At 46.2% G+C, this 21,227-nt stretch overlaps 1 pseudogene; it reads left to right on the top strand.

The window, feature by feature from the left end:
• The first annotated feature begins 2,709 nt into the window (after positions 1 to 2,709).
• On the top strand, positions 2,710 to 3,624 carry LOC116898539 (annotated as a pseudogene).
• The last annotated feature ends 17,603 nt before the right edge of the window (positions 3,625 to 21,227 follow it).

The raw sequence follows: 21,227 nt of genomic DNA, 5'->3' as shown, positions 1-21,227 counted from the left end.
TAGGAGGGAGGACACAAGCTGAAACAGCACAGTATTTGTGTTACATGTAGTTTTTCATTGCCGTGACAAAAATACATAAACCCAACAATGTAGAGAAACATACCTTCTTTCTCTGTCTCTGTCTCTGTCTCTGTCTATCTCTGTCTGTATCTGACTCTCTGTGTGTGTGTCTCTCTGTGTGTCTCTCTGTCTCTCTGTCTCTCTCTCTGTCTCTGTCTCTCTCTGTCTCTCTGTCTCTCTGTCTCTCTCTCTCTCTGTCTGTCTCTCTGTCTCTCTGTCTCTCTCTCTCTCTCTCTCTCTCTCTCTCTCTCTCTCTCTCTCTCTCTCTCTGTCTCTCTCTCTCTCTCCCAGCTCACATATTTGATGTTTTTGGTCTGTGGTCAGTCCGTTCCATTGTGGTGAGCTGGAGGCAAGACTTGAGACAGTAGAACAGAGAAGAGCAGAGGAAAGCTGGCTTCTTCATGTCCACCATCATGCCTGGCTCTTCCTTCTTGCCCTTTAGGAGGTGACACAAAGATGGGGTGCCAGGGAAAAGGTACATCCTTCAAGGGTGCACCCAGCTTCTGAATTACTTTCCTCACTTCAGGACCAGAGTGCCCAACAAAATCAGCTTAAGGTTCTGGCCCCCAGTTGAAGGAATATGATCATAGTGGCAGGGGAGGCACAGGTCTAGTTGTGCTGACTGAACTGTGTGGCAGCTAATAATGTGTCCTCAGTCAGGAAGCAAAAGAAGTGAATGCTGTCAACCATCCGGCTTCTTCCCCTTTCCCTTCTTATTGAATCCCTGGAAAATACCACCCATATTCAAAGTGATTTTTTTTCTACCTGGGTTAACTTCTCTGGAAGGCTCTCAGAAACAAACTTGACCAGTGGTTGTATCTCCAAGGTGATTCTCAGCCCCGTCAAGCTGACAGACAAGACCAACCATCACATCCAGTGACATGCCCTGCCTCCTACTTCCCACCACCTTGCAATAATGCCATTCAATTATGAAATCATTGATGGATTAATCCATTAAGTTAATGCCCTCATGATCCAGTCACTTCCCAAAATCCCTACTTCAATACATAAGGATTGGAGGACCATTTTACATCTAAAGCCTGAAGCAGAGAGGCCATATTCCACAACATCCAGGAGGTGCTTGAAAGGTGCATTCTTTTCACCTAGTATTTATAAGGACTCTGGAGGTGGTAGATGGGGATGGACAGATGGACAAAGCACAGAAGCAACTGAGTCAGGACTTTCTGGTCATCCTAATTCCCTTAAGGTCACAGTTTCCTTATCACCACATAGGAAACAGATAGGTACTTTGCTCATGAGAGAAGGGCTTGTCCCAATATAAGGACTAAAGAAGGCAACTATACAATGAACTATAATCCCGTAGTCTCAGCCACCATGGCTGTGAGCATTCAAAGGCTATCCCAAGACCTCTCTCAAATATCTCTCTGTGTTGGTCATTTTGAAATGGTACTGGGCACAGCTAAAAACATGTCTGATCCTCCAAACATTCTTCCACCTGTGAGTAATTTCAGTCCATTGCTTTAGGTAAATCACTAGACATGGGGCACTGGTCTGGATTCTTGTCCCTACCATGGAGCCACACTGCAGTCTTGCTTTGTGACAGTTGCTTCCTAACTCATATCATGTTTTCTCTATAACATGGGGATATGACACTGTGGAATTATTCACATAGCATCTAACAGATAAGGGGTTCATATAACATCTAATGTGCTATTTGCAAACTAGTAAGGATCCCAAGAGTGTCTATTGTTTCTCCTGGGTCTGGAATCTTCCCCATGTCTTCCTGTCTTTGCTGCTGTGCCCAGCTAGGATGTTTTGCCTCCTACTGTCATCTTTCAGGGTCACATTCCCTAGTCCCTTGTCAGTAATACATATGTACCTTGAAGTAGTCATTCCTTTACGTGACAGTGGATTGAATTGGATCCTTACCCCACAGTACTAAAGATTAAAGTCCCAATATATGCTCAGAACCTGTGCTTATGTGGAAATAGGGTCAACAGACTAAATCAAGACAATGGTCTGATTAAGGTTGCTTTCTAGTTTTCAATCTGGTTATCATTCCTCTGGCTAGAGACTCCTCACAGTACCTCCACGTTCTCCTGGGTGTTTTGGGCTCTGATCTATTGGCATCCTACCCCTCCTACTAGCTGACCAATCCCAGTCTTTCTAGCTCTTAGCCAATGGAAGTTCCAGAAAACCTCTTTCCACTGTCTGCTTCTCTCTCTTGAGGAGATGACCATCAATTCTGCCTTCAAATGGTCTGATTTCATGCTAAGCAAAAGAAGAAGAAAGAAGAAAGAAGAAGAAGAAAGAAAGAAGAAGAAGAAGAAGAAGAAGAAGAAGAAGAAGAAGAAGAAGAAGAAGAAGAAGAAGAAGAAGAAGAAGAAGAAGAAGAAACAAAACAAAACTTGTCTATGTGTGAACAAAATAAATACATACTGTTATTCTGGCTTGAAAGCTATCCCTGTAAAAAATACTGGAGGAGAGGTTGGGGATTTAGCTCAGTGGTAGAGCGCTTGTCTAACAAGCGCAAGGCCCTGGGTTCGGTCCCCAGCTCCGAAAAAAAGAAAAGAAAAGAAATGCTGGAGGATTACCAGCCTGGCATGGCCTGGGATCAATGTGTGGTCCTACTAAGGGATCCGTGCATGCCTTGTGCTCTGGGATGAGAGTGGTGTTCCTGGCACCAACATGGAGTTGGTGCAAATGAACACCCTAAGTGGGAAACTGGGGGAAGCAAGGACAGTTGTGATGGAACCCAGCTCCACCCAGCGCCAACAGCAGAAAGCACTCAAGTTTTGTGAAGAGTTTAAAGAAAGGTGCCTATCCATGTCCTGTGTGGCTTGAGGTTGGCTGAAAAAACGCAAACCACCATGGTCTTTTGCCCTTCAGATCCTGGAGCATGTTGCCAGGTTTCGGTGGAACAGCATGTCTCTATGGGAAGTCCCTCTGCAACCCAGTGTCATGGAGCTGATCACAAATGGAATACTGAGTATTTAGGAAGAGGAGAACCACATTGAAGACATTCTGTATCCAACCATGATAGAGATGCTCAAACGGGAGTGGCCACAGCACTGGCCTGACACGCTGATGAAGTTGGACACTCTCTCCAGGGAAAAGAAAACACAGACAGAATTGGTATGCCCTTCCTTTTACACCTGACAGAGGTTGTGGTGACCTTTCAGACACTCCTTTCTCAAAGAGGAAGGGATATGCAGCAAACATTATCTCAGAACATGGAAAGAATCTTCAGTCCTCTACCCAGGACACTTTGGAGAAAGGTATCCAAGTATTAGCAAATGAAGGCCAATGCTTCTCAGGAGTGAGAGACTCAAGAAAACTTCCATAAGCATCACAACACTGGCTACCTCATTGAATCACATTGCTATTGAAAACTGTAAACTCCCAAATACTGTGGCTACTTTTGGATGAACAAGAACTGCAGTTGGGAGCAGTTGAGTCCCTGTCATTGCTGTCAACAGAAAAGGCAAGTTGCACAACCAGAAACCCTTGACGATCTTTGTGGAGATAGTTGCTAAGCACTATACACACTCTCTCTCTATGCTACACAGACTGTTGGTAGAGGAGGCATCTGCAGAGACCTAGTCATGTGCTATGTGCACTGAGTATCTATGTGCATCTGGGTTCGTTGTTGCGCTTGGGAAAGTACCTGGAACCTTTTCTCACTTTTGCAACCCACCCAAGTCAGTGTTTATCTCCTGATCCATTGCTATTAGCAATAACATCAAGATATCTTCATGCTTCTATGACCAACTTGGTCAAGATGGACTTTCCTTCTAACACTTTCCTGGCTATAAATATTCTCCATTTGATTTCCATAGTGATGAGGGTGTCAATGCTTCCTTGGATTCCCCCCAAGTCCAGCAAGGAAAAGCAATGAGGTAGGTGTGTTGCTTGGATCCCAAGACTAACTTCCAGCTTGCTGTAGAGTGACTCCCATATCAGCTGTTAACTTCCGTTGACCTGTGAACCACTGTCTGTAGTTGGAACCAGAAAGGGAGGCTTCTGCTCCACCTCATCTCCCATCTTCTCATCTTCATTTGTTTGGTGCAAAGCTGTGGCTTCTTTCAGGAAAGTATGGTCAACCAGATGTTATAAACAGTGGAGAAAGAAGGAATCCAGCTAATGATGGACTAGAGCTCTGAAGTCACGCTCCTCTCCACTCAGGACTACACAATCATTCAATATGACTCCATCCTGTCTTGGGATAGAGCCCACCTTCTTCCCCTGATGCTACTTACTCTGCTTCTACATCCCTTTCTTCTCGGTTCAGATAACCTCAGGGTACCCTTTCCTCCACTCTCTGACTGCAAAAGCAAGAGTCTACGAACTCAGAGCCCCAAGTTCCTCTCAAGGACCTACCACATCAGTCTACACTGCAGGCGTGGCAGGTCAGTGTCTACTCCTCCAGCCGTCATCTCTAGGAGGTTCAAACTATGTCTAGTTTTGCTCATCACTGTACCTCCTATTTCAGAGTCTACCACAGAGCAAATTTTGACAAATATTGGTTAATTTGCAGCGCCTGGCTTTCCCCACACCCTTCTTTGCCGCAGACCACATTTTGCAAAATTGGTCCCAGTGTCTCTGATACCACTGTTCCTCCATGAAGGAGTGATCTCTACATTCTCTGCCCTTCTACTCAGTCAAGACCTTGTGATTGGTCTGATGAGAGGTTCTGCAGATAAGCTGCTACCAGACTTCTAGAACTGTCTGAGGAGATGCTTTATAGCCACCTTGACTGACTTACCCATAGAGTGCATCTACCATGCTGTGAGGAACTAGAGTACCTGGTGAACCCTGGATGGTATGTTCTGTCAGAGAAGCCCAGCTGAAGACTCGGCTGTCTGCCAGCAGTGCATGTAAACACAGACAGCCCCAGGGGAGCCCAGACACAGCCACTGAGGTACCACAAGACCCTGGGGAGCAGAGACAACCATCTGCAGCCACACCCTAGCAAGTCCAAGTTCCTGACACACGGAACTTTGATCATGACAAATGGTGGTTTTGTACCCCTAGATTTGCAGGCCGTTGTGACACTGCTAGAAGCCTCAGCCATTCCTTTAGCCCAGTGTTTCTCAACCTTCCTAATGCTGTGACCCTTTAATACACTTCCTAATGTGGTGAACCCCCAACTATATAATTATTTTCATTGCTACTTTACAACTATAATTTTGCTACTGTTGTAAATCATAGTGTAAATATCTGTGTTTCCCCATGGTCTTAGGCAACACCCCATCCCCGTGAAAGGGTCACTCAACCCTCAAAGGGGTCATGGCCCACAGGTTGAGAAGCACTGCTTTTGTCCCATTTTCATGCCTCCCACTGCCCATAGAGATGACTCTGAAGTGCTTGATGCAGCCTTCAAGGTCCTAAATAACTCAGTACCAGCCTCTTTGTCACTGTTCATCACCCCAGAGAGGACACATCCCCAGCCTGACTGCTCTACAGGCCTCGCCTATACTCTCCATGCTTTCTCCACTCACTCAGGCCTCAGTGGTTCTCAGGACCAGAGGGTGAGGCCTCATAGAGCAGCCTTGGCTGCTCCCCTAACGCCAGCACCCAAGATTCAGAGTCTAGGAGACTCCTCGGTGGACTTTCCTACCTATCTCAGATGCAGAGCTCTTCTCAGTGACCCTGTGTTTCTACAGAGAGGATTGGGACATCTGCTCTTAAAATTGCCCTAAATGATCTGCAGAATCTGCATCTCATGCAAAATTTTGTGGAGATGTTAAAGCAAGCCCATACAGTGACATTCTTAAGTAACAGTCTTCTCGGTAAAGTATAAGCTTCCATAGCTCAGAGAGCAGCAGCCGTTCCTATCCCATTTCACAGACTGGGGAACTGAGGTTTAGAAAGATAAAGTCAATTCCCAACAGTCGTACCCTGGCAGTTTAGTGGGACTCTAACATAAGCCTGACTCCTCCAGGCCAGCTCCCAATCACTGTTTCACCATGGGGTTAAGCATGTACTGTCTCCTTCCTAGCATATCTTCAAATTTCATATTTTCATCTTATAAATCAGCCTTGGTTAAAAAAGTGGTATATGTTTGTAACAATTTAAAAATACACATAGCCACAAAAATATGCTATAAAAATTCAATATAAAAAGGGCCAGTGAGATGAATCAAGGGGTAAAGGTTGTCCCTGCCAAGCCTGACAACCTGAGTCAGACCCACACAGTAGAAGGAGACAACAAACTCCCAAAACTTGTCCTTTGAAACTTGTCCTTTGACCTCCACACACATGCCTGTTACAATAACACACACACACACACACACACACACACACACACACACACACACAGAGGTGGGGAGGGGGAGGGAGAGAGGGGAGGGGGGAGAGAGAGAGAGAGAGAGAGAGAGAGAGAGAGAGAGAATGTAAATGTTTAAAACATACAAATGCAGATCTCTTTCTAAATCTAGCCTCCAATCCCTTTCTCTAGAAACAACCATTATTCAGAGATCTTTCAGATGTTTCCAGAAATGCTGTGTATCTAGGTTGAAAAGCCTTTTTAAAAGTGCAAGTGGTTTATACTACTTCCTTTTTTTATACTGTCTCTTGATAAGCCACTCTAAGATCTCTGAGTTCTTTTGTTTTTCTTGGCTGCATAATATTTTATAGCAAGACTGTATTGTGGCTTATTTATCAAGTTCCTTGTTGCTTTGGGGTAGCCAAGAGCTAGAGAAGAACAGGGCAGAAGGCTGAAGGGTCAGATGGAAAACTACAGTAAAATGAGCAGGTAGAAGGTTAAGCAAACAGTGCTGAAGCAGGAAGTGCCTAGATTCCCAGGAGAAGTACAGAAACATAGACAGACAGACAGACAGACACCAGCTAGAGACAGGTGAGAACAGAGGGTGTTCTGAACACATTGTACAAAAAGAACGGGAAAGATTACTGGACTGGCTCAGGGAAGTAAAACTTCGCCTCTAACCTCTTATCCCATGACTTCACAACCCCTGCCCCCACTCCCATGCTCTCTCCTCTTTGTGCCAATCCAGCATTTTAAAAATGAACCCCACCTACAGGAAAACAAACATGTTACTATTTATTCATGCAGGAAGGCCTGCTGGACACAATAGACACCAGCCTCGGCCTAATTAAGTGAATGGACGGCAAGGTAATTCAAACCATCTCGGGAAAATATAATCTACCACGGAAGCAAATCCCCACCGTTCAGCAGGCAGGGAAAGGCGAGCAGCCTCCCTGCAGGTTCCCAAGCTGAGAAGGGGGCAGTGAGACAAGAGCAGGTCAGTTTCTAGCCAGCACTCTCCCCACCCTGCGCAGCTCACCTGAGCCCAGCACTCCTCTGAGCCCATTCACAGACTGGGCAGAGGTGCTCCTTCTTAAGGCTGGACTGTTCCACTAATTCACCAGTGGAAAAATGGACCGGCTCAGATTCCGAGCCAGGGCAACCAGATACCCAGTGAAAATCTGGGCTTGGGGGATGCATCTTTCTGCTCTAAGCCAAGGAAAGACTACAGGGATGCTCCACATCAGGCCCTCTGAGGCTGACCCATGGGCAGGATCAACCCTCCACTGCCTTTCTCTGAACTTAGAGACTGCAAGAGTCACTGGCCATTGTGAGTGTCCTAATTTGGTTTCTATTACTGTGATAAAACCCTGACTAAAAGCCACTTGGGGAGGAAGGGGTTTTTTTGGCTGTTCAGCATACAGGTTACAGCCTATCCATCATCAAGGGAAGCCAAGACGGGAAGTCAAGGCAGAAATCTGGAGACAAACTCTTTAGACCAGTGCTGCTCACTGGCTAATCTGTTCTCTTATAGCACCAGGGATTACCTACCCAGGGGTGACATAGCCCCTTCTCACATCAATCATTAAGCAAGAAAATGCCCTACAGCCTGAAGGCAATCTGACAGAGATACTTTCCCAAGTTAACTCTAACTCATATCAAGTTGACAAAATTGCTCAGGACAGTGAGCTGAGGATGCTCTCTGGCTTTCACTGAGGACAGACAAAAACAGCTAACTGTAATTTTTCACACTTCCCTCCTAACTATGGGGAATTAGACACACCCAGGTTCAAATTCCAACAAACTCTACACTAAAAAGCATGCTATGGTGGGTCAATCTCTTTTTGCCTGTTCCCCCCCACCCCGGCTATTGATTCCTAAAACTGGAAGAATAATCCATCTATTCAAAGCTGCTGAGTCCATGGATAGAACTAACTACTCCTTTCCTGACAGAAGGCCTTTGCTACCCACCTAGCCTGCCTCTGTTCCTTCTTTCATGACCCGGTGTAACAGTGGGTGATTGATGGAAACCAGGCAGGCCTCCACCTGCTCCGAACTGTCCCCAGAGCCAGCTGTCTCATGAGTCATTCTTCCGGGTTCTGAGGGCTGTGTGATCTGCTAGCAGCAGTGGCTGTCAGTCTTCCTCCCTCAAATCCACATAGGGCCAATGTCCTGACCGTCTGAAGCCTAGCTGTCCATTCTGGGAGGTTGACATGCAGGAAGTCATGGTCTAGTCTCAAGAGCACAGCCAAGGTACAACTTTATCCTCTCCTGGGTCAGAGAACAGACACAGAGGCTGTTTTGATGTCATTACCATTTTCCCTTCCTCACCCCTGCTCCCCATGGGACACTGCACCTCCTCACCCCTGCTTTCCACGGGGCACTGTTTCCCCTCACCCCTGCTCCTCACAGGCACTACACCCCCTCACCCCTGCTCCCCACAGGTATTGTACCCTCTCACCCCTACTCCCCACAGGGCACTGCACCTCTTTACTTGATCTGGCCTCCAGCTCTAGTTTTCAGCCATTGCATCACCTCTAGGTCCTGTCTCTGGACCCTTCCCAGTCCACCACACAGCATCTTCACTCCTGCTCCGGGAGGATGACTGTACTCAGCTGCTCTGTCCGACACAGATAGGGAAAACAGGGGAGATGGCCTCAGGAGCCCTCTCTGGGAACTATTTTTAGACTCCCCTCTCCTGAGTATCTTTGCAGCGCCATCTAAAACTCTCCATGACTCTAAAGGTGTTATCAATGTCACTGTTTCCCAAAAGCACACCAGGCAAGAACTAAAGCTATCATCCAGTCACAGCCCTTGGGCACCTGGGGCTGAGAGCCTGAGGCTAGGCAAGAGGTACCCATGGCTGTCTGCAGGCTCACCCTCACTTTGCATATCTTTTCCTTAGGGGTGGGCTCTTATTTCTGTAGACAGTCTTGGATTTTTTTTCCAAGTCCTCTAAAGAAATTAACTGGTACCTCCCAGATTATCCAGAAGTATCCAAGTACCCTGAGAGAGAGGTGATTCTGGTACCATAGACCTTATAACTACTCCTCTTCATGCTCTACCGCCCCCCCCATTGTCTTTGAGCCCTGAGGACTGGGGGTGTGATCAGTGACAACATGGCTGTGCCCGTGCACAGGGCCCAGGGGTCCATTCATAGAACTGCAGATGTTAAAAATGAAAGTGCTTGCTTGGAAATACTCCAGCTTGAGGAACCCAGAGCCATGCCATAGGTGAATACTTTCCTTTTGCTGGGTGCAATTGCACATAACTGCAGTCTCAGGGCTTAAGGGATCATCTGTGTTTACACAGCTAAAGTCTGTCTTGACAACAACAAGAACAACAGCAATAATAAACCTGCATTCTGGGGAAAATTCTTATACTAACAACATTGCCAATCACTGAGCAAATCCTTCATCATCTGGGTTAAGGAGGGTGGGGAGAGACCACCGGTCCAAGATGCCAGGAAACGGGAAGAACCTACTGATGACATGTAGCTGGTGGGGGGACCTGTAGGCCCAAGGCTAGAACTTGGCCTCCTTTTTCCTGACGGATGAATGCAGCTGGCGTCTGAAGCAGGCTGGTGGTGAGAACAGTTTACTTGGACTCTTTGCAACCAGGCAAGCATGCAGGACTCTTGAGATGAAGTCTAGGCACCAAGCAGAACTCATAGCATTGAGGGGTAGACTTGTGCCTCTGTCTGGGACATTCTCCTTACCACACCACCTTTGCCCCTGCCCACATCTACTGTGGGTCTCTCTATACCAAAGGCTCCCATGGTGAGGAGTCCTAATACCCAGACCCACACAGCTCTCTGAATACGCTCTTGAAGGATTTTTCTCATCTAACATGCAGAGCAGTCAGACCTTCCTATGGAAACCCCTGTTGACAGCCAGGGAGACTATAACTGCCCCTTAAACATTCGTAAAGTCTGAGGCACTATGGTTGGTAGCTAAGGCAAGCACTGGAAGGTGGTATGTTGGCCTCAGGGGACTAACCTCTGTGCACACATGAGGTATTCTTCAAGAGTTCAAAATGCCTGAAGAGAAAAATAGAGGCAGGACTTGGCAGAGTCTACAAAGATAATGTTAGTGAGAAGAGAGAAAGGGGGGCTTTCTATGGCCCCATTTCCCCTGGTCAAGGATATTCTAAACAGGGTGACTTATGGGAGTGCTTGAAGCTCCTCAGAGATTATGGGCAACTTCACAACTTCTAGTTAGGCTCTTCTTGGGTCCTGTCCAAAGGCAGATGGTCTCAGCTGGCCTGCCAAAGGGGAAGGATAATGACTGGGTAAGTAGATTGATAAGTGTGGAATAAAGAGATGAAGGAAGGAAGGAAGGAAGGAAGGAAGGAAGGAAAGAAGGAAGGACAGATGGGTGTGTGGGTGGGTAGATGGACAGATGGATAGATGGATGATGGTTGGATAATGGATGTTTGGATGGATAGTAGATGGATAGATGATGGATGAATAGATAATAGGTGAGTGGGTAAGTGGATGAATAAATGGTGAGTGAATGAATGAATGACTACACTCAAGATTACGTAAAGGATGGGCAGATATATTGATGAGTGGGTAGATAGATCGATGGCTTGGCAGGTGCTGTAAGTGGATACGTGGTCAGCTGGGTAGGCGGGTGGATGAATGGAATACTTTCATATGTAAATGAAAGGATAGGGAGGTAAACAGACAGGTGGGTAGGTGCTGTGAATGAGTAGATGAATAAATGATGATGGATGGATGGATGGAGAACAATCTAAGACAGTTTCTTAAATCCAATATTGTTACTTGCTTTGGTATTCTAGGCACTATATACTGAAAAAATAAATCTTGTTTTCATTGCCAGGAAGGGTCAAATACATCTTTCCTCTGAGTAAATGAGAACCATCACTAGGAACCACCAAATTTACCTTTAGGTCTCTTATTAAAAACCACATGCTCTACCAATCCTACAACTGATAGAGGGCTCATATCCAAAATATACAAAGAACTCACGAAGTTAGACCGCAGGGAGACAAATAACCCTATTAAAAATGGGGTTCAGAGCTAAACAAACAATTCACAGCTGAGGAATGCCATATGGCTGAGAAGCACCTAAAGCAATGTTCAACATCGTTAGTCATAAGGGAAATGCAGATCAAAACAACACTGAGATTCTACCTCATACCAGTCAGAACGGCTAAAATCAAAAACTCCAGCGACAGCAGATGCTGTCAAGGATGTGGAGAAAGAGGAACACTCCTCCATCATTGGTGGGATTGCAGATTGGTACAACCATTCTGGAAATCAGTCTAGAGGTTCCTCAGAAAATTGGACATTGCATTACCTGAGGACCCAGCTATAACTCTCTTGGGCATATACCCAAATGATGCCTCCAACATACAACAAAGACACATGATCCACTATGTTCATAGCAGCCTTATTTATAATAGCCAGAAGCTGGAAAGAACCCAGATGCCCTTCAACAGAGGAATAGATACAGAAAATGTGGCCCATACACATACATATACATATACAGCCACCCAATTAGATAAGATGGATGAAGCAAAGAAGTACAGGCTGAAAGGAACCGGATGTAGATCTCTCCTGAGAGACACAGCCAGAATATGGCAAATACATAGGCGAATGCCAGCAGCAAACCACTGAACTGAGAACGGGACCCCTGTTGAAGGAATCAGACAAAGGACTGAAGGAGCTTGAAGGGGCTCGAGACCCCATATGAACAACAATGCCAACCAACCAGAGCTTCCAGGGACTAAGCCATACCAAAAGACTATACATGGACTGACCTTGGGGTCCAACCTCATAGGTAGCAATGAATAGCCTAGTAAGAGCACCAGTGGAAGGGGAAGCCCTGGGTCCTGCTAAGACTGAACCCCCAGTGAACGGGATTGTTGGGGGGAGGGGGAGGATGGGGAGGGGAACACCCATATAGAAGGGGAGGGGAGGGACTAGGGGGATGTTGGCCTGGAAACCGGGAAAGGGAATAACAATTGAAGTGTAAATAAGAAATACGCAATTTAATAAAGATGGAGAAAAAAATAAAATAAAAAAAAACTACATGCTCAGTTACGCCCACTGCTTTCCATCTATCAGGCCATCGGTAAAGAGGGACAGGACTGGGCAGTCAAAGATAGAGGGAATGACAGCGGTGGACAGGACAAGGACTAAGCAGAGAGCAACCCAGGTGCTGTTCCTCAATGAGGAGAAACAGTGCTGGCTCGGCCATAACACCCTCCTTCACTGAGACAAACCCTAGGGTACAAAACACGGTTGCAGCGAAGCACCTTCCATGGGACATGAATTACAGAGCCCGTGTCTCATGAGAACAAGGTGACCTGCTGATTTCCTCCACTGGTGGATGCATCCTCCTCCTGCTAGCTCGACAAGGTATTTTAACTCCCAGGAAGTCATAAAGGACAGCACCAGTATCGGGCTCAGGCTCAGACTCAGGCTCCTGTCACCCCATGCAGGAATCTAACTAACCCATTCTCGCTAACTTACCCATTCTCTCTCTGTTCTGCAGCCCTGTTCTTTAATGTCCATTGTAACTCCATTGTCACATGCATAGTCTGGCTACCAACCGTAATAAAGCAACTGATGGTAAGAAGTTATACCCTGTAACCACCGCTCAGTGACAAAGGCAGGGGCACATGGGGGAAGAGCTATGAACGACATTTGTGACAGCTGCGTTTTTACTTCTGGAGCTGATGTGCAGGTAGAAGATGACAATAAGCTGTGCTAGGCAGGAACCCCTGAGGAGAAAGTACTTCCGCTCACTAATTGCGCTGAAGGAAATAAGTAAACAGTGACCATTGGCACTGCAAGAACCTGGGGAAACTGCCCAGTCACCTCAGAGCTATTTACCTTCCTCTGAAAGCCTGCGGGACAACCGGACAACTGAAGAGATTAAACAGAACCAAGGCACAAAAGAAGCCCCATTTCCGCATGCCTACATTACATGAATCTCCTGAGGGGTTGCGAATGGTTAAAGTTGAAGAAGCCCTGCTTTAAAACACAGATATTTTTTAATGAGGTAAAATTTTATCTGTTAGAACTTTTACCTCTTGTCTCTGTCTTTGGGCATTTTATCTTGCTGTTCTGTCTGCCTAAATGTGGCGGTTCATCCTTGGATGTCAAAAGGCAGGGGACAGAAAGACAAACCAAATGAAAGCCAGCAACCTAAAAGGAATAGTAAACGTTTGTGTCTAGGAAGCACCATTGAGAGACAAAGGATAGGAGGCTGGGGTGAGCTAGATCTGAGCTCGAATTCCAACTCTTAAGATTTCCTACAGTCATGAGGCTTGGAGTAAGTTATTTAACTTTCCTGACCCTCATATAATTAATTAATCAACCAATTGGTACAGGGTTGAGATGGTAATATATATTGGAAAAAGACAATAAATAACAAATTCAGAAGACTAATGGAAACAAGCCAGTCTTTACCATAAAATTCTGTTTAAAAGAGGGGGGAAGGGATACAGGCATGCAGAAAAGCTTTTGAAAAGGGGTGGGAGGATCCACTTGGATGCTGATTTGACAGGAGAAGAGGCGGTGGTGTTTGATTTGTTTTGATTTGTCCTGTTCTGGTTTTGATTACAGGCTCTCGCTGTGTGTGTTCCTGGCTGTACTGAAATGTATGCAGACCAGGTTAGACCAAGTTAGCCTTGAAATCATATGGGTCCACCTACCTCCAAGAGCTGGGATAAAAGGCATGTGCCACCGTGTCCAGCCCATAATGGTGTTTTTTAAAACTCTCAAATCCCTTTCCCATCTTAGGCTCAGTTAAGTAACAGACTCCCTGAAACTTTCTAACTCTCAGAGCCTGAGATAAGCAGGCGCCAGCAGACAGCTAGGCTCCTGCAGCCACTCTGATGAACTCTAATCACACCTCCTATTGAAAACGGACCACAGCTATCTCTGTCTTACAATGCACTGCATACAGGTTTGGGTGAGGGAGAGGAAGACTGTGTATGGAGTAGTTTCGAAGAGGAATTAGCACTGAGAAGTTGTGATAATAAGTGTAGTTGTTTTCCTCCTTGGAATTAAGAAAACTCTATGTGGTAAGAACTGGTTGTCTCGTGCATTGGTGAGTAATAGGTGGGGTGACTGCGTTCAAGAGCACGTGTTTGTTTGTGTTACTGGGGATTGAACGTGTGGCTTCCCAAAGGCTGGACGGGTGCTCTACCACTCCAGACCAAAGCTTCTGATTTTAAAGCTTTGGAATATAAAATACTATCCCTAAAGAGTCTAGTCACAAATACCCCACAACATAGAGCTCATATAATGATGTACTAATTGGATCATCAGTAGCTCAGAAATGAGGAAAAAAACAAAAACAAAACAACAACAACAACAACAAAAAAAAAAAAACCACAGAGGAACCTGCTATTTCACGAAGCCTGTCCATTTTTTTTAACAACAGAAGAGAGAAGCTACTTGGCCAAGTCACCAGAGTGCTGATTGAGTGTCCCGTGTCCTTGGTCTCAGCTAAGGTAGAGAGATTAGAATAGGCATTCGTTCTGATACACCCTTGTGAGAGACCACTTCTTTCTCTGCATGGATTACAAATCTAGTCAAAAATAGCAAACCACAGACGTTTTTATCTTTTGACTCTGGTCTGACATTCAGCAAAACAACCAGGTAAAATATTGCTGGTTGGTCCCAGCCCTCCCCTCCCTTTTCATGCATCAAAGTCAGAAGATGGTTATTAATAAGCATCCACACCTGCCTCTGCCCTGGGTTCTGTGTCAAGACACCTGACCTCTGACCCCTGACCCCTGACACCAGACAAGCTGACACCAGAGGCTGGCTAAGCTACCTCGAGGCAGCAGGGAGAATGCCGAAGTAGCAGTTAGAGAAGAGGCGGCAGAGGGAAAAGCCAACACAGAGCAGAGAGTTGGAGACAAATCTACTTTTAAAGAGAAGGCTCCCGGCTGCACTAGCTTGAAGCAAGATAGAGAGTTCATGACTTATATAGTCCTCCTTAGATGTCTCCTCGCTGCTTCAAAAACAGATTTTTTTGCCTTCTAGAACAAAACTGTTCTAAACTTGAGTTCAGGTGGAGCCTGACTCACTAGGGAAAAATCAGACTAACCCTACAACCGCTTCATTGATTCCTAGATACTGCTAGTGGCTTAGTAAGGCTAAACATTTCGAAACCATCGAAATCAGCTTTCATTTATAAATAATTACTTAAACAAACAAACCAAAAATAAAAAATAAAAACCATTCCACCGCCCCCGAGAAGAGCCCTACCCTGCCCCATACACCAATGACGCCCCTAGTCTCTACCTAGGCTCTACCTAGTGGGATTTTTGAGAGCCCCAACACCAAATACAATGTGGGGGAGGGACACATAACAGGGGAACTCCGAACTCCAGTCTGGAAAAAATCAAATTGTGTTGCAATAACAAACCCAGGAGGCACGGGCACGTTTTCTAGACTTGTGATGTCATTACTTCAGGGGTCGGGGTAGAGAGATCTATATAACCCTTGAATGCTTCTGAGCTCCACTGTTTCCTCCAACCGCTATGATCCTGTGTTTCCTAGACAACTAAGCCCGGCGACTAAGAAAGCAGAACCCACCCAGAGTCCGTGGAGGTGCCTAACCCCGTCCCCAGAAAGAGAGGTGTCTGGAGTCCAGTGGATGCCTGCTCTCTCCTCCTGGCCCAGCCTCACACCCACTCCCCTGGAGAACTAAACAAACAGTGCTTTAGAAAAGTCCTTGAAAGGAAAGGGCTGAGTCAGGCCTTTTTGCTTAAGTAGTCCCCACCTGTTCCTCAGCTCTGCCCTCCCCCCAGCGCACCCACCCTGCCTGTGTCCCCTCCCCCTTTTCTTTTCTCCGTTGTTGCTCCATTTTTAAAGGGCAGGGTTGACAGCTCTGGCTCGAGCAAAGCCAACCGTGGAGCCAGACAGAATGAGCAGCTTGGAGCTGCTGACCTAAGGATTCCACCCCCTCCTCTACCCCTGACCCAGCCTCCCACCCCAGGCTGCACGTGGCTGTAGGAGGGAGGAGGGAGAAGAAAGAGGGGAAGAAAGACAGCCACGCTGTTTGCACCCTTAGGTCACCCTTCTCCGGCTTCCTGGACTCTGCATCTTGCAGGCCCTGGCTGCCTTCTGTCAGGCAGAGATTACGACACCTTGAGAAGGAAGATAGGGTGTGACAGCACAAAAGAGAACTCACAGAGTCTCACAGAGACATGCTCTCTATTGAGGAAAGCCTCTGTGGAGAGCTATCAACCTGATACTAAGCTAAAAATAACGTCACCGGGGCTTGGGATGTAGCTGGGTTCATAGAGTGTTTGCCTCACTCCTGAGACCTTGGGTTTAACCCCCAGTACCTCATCAAAACCCTGCGAGGCAGCGCCTGCCTGTAATCCCAGCATTCAAGAGAGAGGGGGGGACAGCCGGATTAGAAGTGCAAAGTCTTCCTTAACTATCTGAACTAGAAACCCGTCCTCAAGCAAAACAAGACAGGAACACGAAAAACCTTCAGGGCCTTAGAGAAAGTGAATTCATTGCTCACATTCAAAACTGAGGAAAGGACCTGTTCTTTCTTCCTTCTTCTTGAAGCTGCATGGTACAGAACCATTGCTCCAAGACCAGGGGTGCCTCTGTAAAGCTCAACCTTTTCCCCCTCTAATTACAGTTTATATTTTGAGCAAATTGTAGATTATGCAGTTGCAAAAAAAAAAAAAAAGCCAGACCCTTTGTGTTTTTTGTCCAGTTTCTCCCAGTAAGGAGGTCTTTTAAAACTGTGCGGCACGGTGTCACAGCTGGGATATTGCTGTTTATTGTGATGAGGACTATTTCCAGCACCAGATCCTTCCCTTCCCTCTCACAGCTACATCCCCGGGCCTCCCACACACCCACTCCTTCATCACTAGTCTCTATTTCTATGAGTTGATAGTTTGTTATTATAAATAGAATCACACGAGACCTTTTGAGGGTGTTCATTTGCTGGGCCAGGACTATCTCTCTGTGGCATAGCGTTTGCCTGGCCGGCAGGAGGCCCTAGGTTTGACCTTTCCTCCTATCTTAAAGGAGGGTGCCATTCATTCAGCATAGTTCACTAGAGATTAGCCCAATAGCTGTCATAGCTCATTCTTCTTCATGGTAATATTACTCTACCATGCAAATGGATGGCAGTCAGGTTAATCATTCACCTGTTGAAGGACTTCTGGGTTGCTCTCAGGTTTAGAGGGGGTCCTGTCAATATTTGTGTTGGTATCAAATTGAGTCTTCCTTTCTCTGTGGTAATTGTCCATGAGCAGGTACCTGGGCCCTAGAATTGCATGTTTAATGAGGCACCGTTTAAAACTCTTCTCCAAAACCTACCTTGATATGCCCCTCCCCCAAAGTGTCACCTGCATCATCAAGGAGCCTCAGTCCAACCAGCCCCACCCATTCAGGAGACTGAGTCCACAGATTTAAAGTATGGTTATTAGTTCCTCACCCATTGTCCTACCTCAAGTTAGACTTTGGCATGAAACTATGACTACAACATTTTCTAACTTACAGGATTCTTCTAATGGTCTCCACCAACTAAGTCTCCCTTACCTTGAAGCAGGATACAAAGACAAGACTATAGGGGGAAGTTGGGGGTGGGGAGGCTTCTAGGAGATGTTAAGACAGGTCCAGGCTATGTAGTCCAAGCTGACCTTGAAGCAATCCTCCTGCTGTGTAGTCCGCTGTTACTAGAATCACAAGTGTGCTCAACTCAGATAAAGAAAATTAAGGGGCACAGCAGAGATGAGAATTCTTTGTCCTTGCTGGCTGAGATTCAAAAAGACTCATAAAAACCTCAAGTGAAAGTTTCTGGTTGAGTCACATGATGCATACTCACGTGGTGAGGCCGACTCATGTCATGTTTTGCTGAGGCAAGACCCACGGGAGAGCACATGATGTTTGGAGAGAGTATAAATAGGACTCATAGACAGGGATGGCATGCTTGCATAGTTAGCTGAGCAATGCTTCCTTGGTCTCATGCCTTTGTCTTGTCTTTGTTGAGAGACACTCAGCAGGGAACTTATCCTGGTGTTTCTGCTAGTCCTGGTCACTCCCACTGACTCGTGCCGAATTCAGGGGGAGGCCTGGCAGTTTCTACTAGATCATGCCACCACTGCTGATTCATGGTAGGTATCCTACTGAACTGGGCTGCTGGTATCCTGTCAGAGATTGGAATCGTCCCCTTCTAAACAGGTCCACATCCCCTTATCCTATTCACCATATTTTCTTCCCTATCTTTAGACAATAGACTAGAAGTGGGGGGTAAGTGAGGGGGTGTTGAAGTGTTTGAGAACCTTATTAAAGTAGGCTTAAAAAAAATCTAAGCCTACAAAAATCCAACATGGTGGAAGTCTTCTGGGTTTAGGAGAATTAGGAGTTCAAGATTATTTTCACATACACTGTGAAGACTACTTGACAAAAAAGGAAACTCACAAGCAGGAACCATATTTACAACTAAACATATCTTGACTTCCTTGAGACCTATATATAACAAGTATTCCTTTGGCCTTTTTGATCAACAGTTTTATCTTATGGGCCTATCATGCACCTCAGAAACTCCTGATGCTCTTGCTCTGACTGCTGTGATTAGCAGCTTCCGATGCCACAGCAGGATCAGCTCCCCACTCCCTCATTTTCAATTTAGACTGGTTTTAAGTTTTCAGTGTTTCAAGCTGTCTTCTAAAAAATCATTCCATAACACCTAGGTATGGTCGCTCCTGACTGTAATCTCTATACTCTGAAGGATAAGGGGGAAGATAAGGTCAGTCAGAACCATTGGACTACAAAGTCTTGTTTCAAGGGAAAAAAAAAAAGTGTTGCATATTGAAACATTACAATTCATCATGAAATGTTCTCTTCAGTTAAAGACTCACTAAAAAAGAAAAGAAAGAGGGAGCAAGAATATAGGTCAGTTAGTAACGCCCTTGACTAACATGGATGAAGCTCTGGGTCCAATCCCCAACACCACGTGAAACCAGGCATGGTAGCACACGTCTGTAATCCCGACATGTAAAGGCAGAGCCAGGAGGCTGAGGAGTTGAAGGTCATTTTTAGCTACATAGTGAGTTGGAGGCGTCAGCAATCATACGATGCCATCCTTAGGAAACGGCCTTCGTGTTAGTCCACAGACCCAAACCTACAGAAGAAGGGGTTGCTGAAGAGAAGTGTGGCCAAGTGCAGGGCCGCCACATCCTAGAGCCCGGCCTATATTTACAACACTGAGACCAAATCTCATGACTCGGATGAAAATCCAGCTGTCCTCCCTGGGGAAAGCGAGCCGGGATTGGCAGCACCGTCATTTTGTTGGCTGGCCGCTTATCTTAAAATGGTGAGACTCTGGGCTGAGCACAAACTCGAATCATCTTCATCGCCTTAGCTCCCAGAGTTCACCCGCTTGCCAGGCCTGCTGTGTGCTTTGAAAGAGATGATTTTTCTCCTCCTCAAACACCCGAGTCCATCTAGAAACAAAACCCAAGCTTACCTTCTTGGAAAGACATTCACTGAGCCCCTAATTTGGAGTTGGAGCCACTAGCCCCAAAGGAATAGGCTGTCCAGTCCCTTTTTGGCCCCTGTACAAAGCCTGTGTAAGCCTGACCGGCTCAGACCAGAACAAACTGGCAGAGACAGAAGCTGAAAGAGGTTCCTGGCGTGGTATTCCGCCTCTGGGAGCGAAAGCCTCCCTAATGGTCAAGCAAGGTCTTCTGGGTCTGGTGACAAAACTTTAACCTTCAAGTCTCACTCCAAACTTTCTGAAGAATGGTGGGAGGGGTGGGGAGTAGGGAGGAAGAGAAGAGAAAACTTAATGAGAAAGGCAGAGTCCAAACAGATTCTGCATCTTTTTGCTAAGGAGGCAGATGTAAGAGAATTGCCACAAGTTTTATAAAGCAAGTTCCAGGCTAGCCAAGCTACCCAGTGAGACCCTGTCTCAAAATCCAAAGTAGAAGAAACAAATTTTAAAAAATGTTAACTTCACCCTGTGCCGTGCAAGTCTGAACCTGGCTGCTTTGTAGCAACAGGTCTGTCAGCTTTCGGAAGCAGGCTGGGCAGATGTGGCTCAGCGCTCTCCGGATCCTCCCGTCTCATCCCCAGCTGTCAAAGTTTGTTTTGAAACCCACTTTAAAACTAAATAAACAAATCATCCTCCCTTGCTATAATAACACACCATGCAAAACAGCAGGGCTCTGTTTATGAAGCCCCACAGCTTTCTCTGGAGGAACTTTGAGATCTCAGACCCCACCCCCACCCATCCACTCCCATCCCTCCACTCCAGGGTTTTCTGCTGTCTGTTAAGAGACCATTTCAAATTCTCTTAGCAGGAAAGGAAAGTCACTCTTCCACTTGGCTAGAAATGAATCAGTTCTTCATGTCCAAGGACCCGTGCGACTCAGGACCTTGACAGTCTTGCAAGGGTCGAGTCCACTCACCTGCGGATATTGGAAGTCTTGAGTAGTAGACCCTAGTTTAGGGATTTCTCTAGGGCCAGCAAGATGGCTCACCAAGGTCCCTGCAACCAAGTTTGAGGATCTGAGTTCGATCCTTGGAACCTACCTGGTGGGAGAAGAAAATGGCTTCCTGCAGGTTGTCCTCTGATTTCCATACACATGCTTTAGTATGGTCGTGCCCCACCCCAACATACACACACACACACAAATAAGTAAATGTAAAAGACTTCCACATCTGCATGAGTATTCCTGGAGAGCTGAAGTCACAGCCTAGCTACCTTTAAATTCCCAGCACTGAGCTCAGTGCCTACAATCCTCCATATGTGAGGTTGATTTTGGTGAATGAATGAAAGAGACAGATTCAAAATGGATGTAACTGTGAAGCACCCTAGGATGCTGAGAAGGTTGCATTCACCACCTTCCTATGTGGCTTCCTCCACTGCAGTCCAACCACATGTGATGGCTGTTTCCATCCTCTCCAAGCCCCA

Source organism: Rattus rattus, chromosome 4, assembly GCF_011064425.1.
Source record: "Rattus rattus isolate New Zealand chromosome 4, Rrattus_CSIRO_v1, whole genome shotgun sequence".
Lineage (NCBI taxonomy): Eukaryota > Metazoa > Chordata > Mammalia > Rodentia > Muridae > Rattus > Rattus rattus.
This window is presented reverse-complemented; position numbering and strand designations above follow the sequence as displayed.